Source organism: Gymnoscopelus microlampas (genome assembly GCF_963454915.1).
Source record: "Gymnoscopelus microlampas genome assembly, chromosome: 19".
Classification (NCBI taxonomy): domain Eukaryota; kingdom Metazoa; phylum Chordata; class Actinopteri; order Myctophiformes; family Myctophidae; genus Gymnoscopelus; species Gymnoscopelus microlampas.
In genome coordinates, this window is record NC_139956.1 from 732,296 (window position 1) to 736,061 (window position 3,766).

Below are 3,766 nucleotides of genomic sequence, written 5' to 3' on the forward strand. Positions count from 1 at the left end.
TGTGTGTGTGTGTGCATGTGTGCGTGTGTGTGTGTGTGCGCGTGTGCGTGTGTGTGTGCATGTGCATGTGTGTGCGTGTGTGTGTGTGTGCGCGTGTGTGTGTGTGTGTGTGTGTGTGTGTGTGTGTGTGCGCGCTTGCGTGCGCACACACACACACACACACACACACACACACACACACACACACACACACACACACACACACACACACACATGCGCATGTGTGTACATGTGTGTGTGTGTGTGTTTGTATGTCAGTAAAGAAAGACAGATGAATTCTCAGGATATCAGATAACACATAAGTACACCTGACCTCTCTCTCGTGTGTGTGTGTGTGTGTGTGTGTGTGTGTGTGTGTGTGTGTGTGTGTGTGTGTGTGTGTGTGTGTGTGTGTGTGTGTGTGTGTGTGTGTGTGTGTGTGTATTGTGTATAGTGCATTCCACATTCAAAGACTAGATGTATCATATATCACACACATGTACAGTGTGTGTGTGTGTGTGTGTGTGTGTGTGTGTGTGTGTGTGTGTGTGTGTGTGTGTGTGTGTGTGTGTGTGTGTGTGTGTGTGTGTGTGTGTGTGTGTGTGTGTGTGTGTGTGTGTACTGTATAACAAGCCCCCAGAACCCAGAGGTTACATTGAAGCTCATTGGACATGCTGGTCATTCATAGGTACTGCAGCTTTAAACAGCCTGGGGCCTCTGTACATGAACGAGCCAAAACGGTTTTGACCAATGGGCTGGACTCACGAGTGGAGGGGAGGGGATATCCTCTCTATTATCTTTACCTCTATGGTTTATACAGTGAATAGAATGGACCATGATGCATCACTGCATCATGGTCCATGATGCATTGATGCATGTATACAGTGGCGCGGGAAGGGGGGGGCTACGGGGGCTGCAGCCCCCCTGGTGATGGGAAGGGATTTTTTTTATTTTTTTATTTTTTTTATGAGATCGAGAATTAAATAACCTAACCCTAACCCTAAAACCGAAATAAAGTAAAGGGAAAAAAGTGCCAAAACCCGCACATTTTTCGACCCGAAACCGCAAAAAAATCGCGCGCGCGTGCATCAAGCGGATTCCCCCGACGCTCAGCCCCCCTGGCTATTAAGTACTTCCCGTGCGCCTGCATGTATAGACGAATCCACAGACGCGCTGCCTGTAGCTTCCTGTAGCTTCCTGAAGCTTCCTGTAGCTTCCTGTAGCTTCCTGTAGCTTCCTGAAGCTTCCTGTAGCTGCCTGTAGGGCCATTGCTGTGGTGTGCGGTGTCATGGCCGCGGAGCGTTGACACCGCAGCAATGGCCGCCTACAGGCAGCACGTCTGTGGATTCGTCTATAACAGTGGTTTTCAACCTTTTTCTCACCGAGGACCCCCAAATTGACACATATTAGCCCACGGACCCCCATTTGAAAAGATATGCCAGGGACTCAACCATTTAGACTTCTTGGGGGTCTTAATCTACACTGTATCATCATCATTAGTGTTCATTTAACTCTGAGAGTGTACACATGGAACCAAATGGACCCGTTAGGGTCCATTTGGTTCCATTTGTACACTCTCAGAGTTACAGACACATGAGGGTCCATTTGGTTTCTAACTATTAATTTGGCTGGGGACCCCCTGGAACCCCCTCAAGGACCACTGGTGGTCCCCGGACCACTGGTTGAGAACCACTGGTCTATAGGCCTACAGCTAGCCTCCCCTCTATTCTCCTCTCCTCCCCTCTATTCTCCTCTCCTCTCCTCTCCTCTGCCAAATATCTGTTAATTAAAATGAAATAAGATGCAAGAAGGGTATTTCCAATGTTATAAATTCACACACACACACACACACACACACACACACACACACACACACACACACACACACACACACACACACACACACACACACACACACACACACACACACACACACACACACACACACACAGAGAGAGAGAGAGAGACGTCCGTGCCAAAACTATTAGAGAGAGACATGCAGAAAGCTGAGCTAACCCTCCCGTCTGTTTTGTTTCCGACGTTCTCAGAGAAATTATATTCTAAATCAAATATTTTCTCTGTTTCATTAAAACAACAATAAAACAAGGATTGGTTTCCATAACGAGAACATGACACACACACACACACACACACACACACACACACACACACACACACACACACACACACACACACACACACACACACACACACACACACACACACACACACACACACACACACACACACACACACACACACCCACGGGGACAGTGTTGGTTCATCTTTATTATGATTGGCTGAGCATCCAATGAACCTTCTCGTTATAACATTAATTAACATATTCATATTTTCATTTATAATTTGCTTGTTTTTTTATAAAAAAGTACAAAATAAAAACACCTGCTGGGCTATGGGGTTTTACATCACCATGGTAACAACTGATGTCACAGGAAGAGGAAGATAAGACACTCCAAATATGGTCAGTTTCCTGGAAATGTGAAATGAGTTTTTGAAAATGTTTCAAAATATGTTTAACCTTAAAGATGTGCTAAGTGACATCACCTCTCTTCCTGTGGAGATCAGCCAATAGGACGTCAAGGATTGTGAGATTGTGTCCAATCAGTTAACAGAACACATCAGTGGAAAACTAAATAAACATGGCAGCAGTCTTCAATGTGAGGACTACAGAAAACTCCCAGAATGCAACATTCCAGTCAATGTGAGGACTACAGATCCTCCCACAATGCAACAGTCCAGTCAATGTGAGGACTACAAGAACATCCCATGATGCAATAGTCCAGTCAATGTGAGGACTACAGATCCTCCCACAATGCAACAGTCCAGTCAATGTGAGGACTACAGATCCTCCCACAATGCATTGGTCCAGTCAATGTGAGGACTACAAAACATCCCACAATGCATTGGTCCAGTCAATGTGAGGACTACGAAACATCCCACAATGCATTGGTCCAGTCAAAGCGTCCTTTAGTGATCCTTAGTCCCTCCCTCTTTGGGTGCTGCATGCGCTGTCATTGGCTTATTAGTGGTTTTGAGTGACAGTTCAGCCGGCTGAGATGCTGAGGACTACACGACTTCCCATGATGCAACAGCGCAGTCCTAGTCCGTGGCGACAGATTTTTGTAGTCCCGCCCCGTCGGGTCGCTGCGCTGCCATTGGCCGGTTAGTGGTTTGAGTGACAGTTCAGCGGACCAGTGACTGAAGCCCTCCTGGGTTAGCGAGCTGTTCCACAACACCCTGTATCTTATTATTGATTATATTTGATCGATAGGCGATCAATAACTGTCAATAACTGAAGATACAGCTCCTTTGTAAACAACATTGCATCATTTTTTTAAAAAGTCTTCATTGTTTCAAAAACGTCTTTAAAGGCATAATATGTAACTTTGTCCTGTGTTTACATAAGGAAACAATAATCACATTGTTCTACCCGTCATTTCCCCCTGTAGAGCATAGCAGTGGCGGACATTTTGTGGTGCCACAGACAGAAACCCCATTCATTTTGTGGTGCCACAGACAGAAACCCCATTCATTTTGTGGTGCCACAGACAGAAAACCCCATTCATTTTTCCCACAGAGATTTCCGGAAATTATTACAAAACATACATTAACCACTTCAGCACTACACTATATAACTTTCGGCCTTTTGAAAATAGCAGATCTGCAAGCTCACAATGCGTCGCACCGCGACGCATTGTGAGCTTGCAGATCTGCTATTTTCAAATGATTGTTATACATTTGAAAACTTGCGAAACGGGATCTTCTG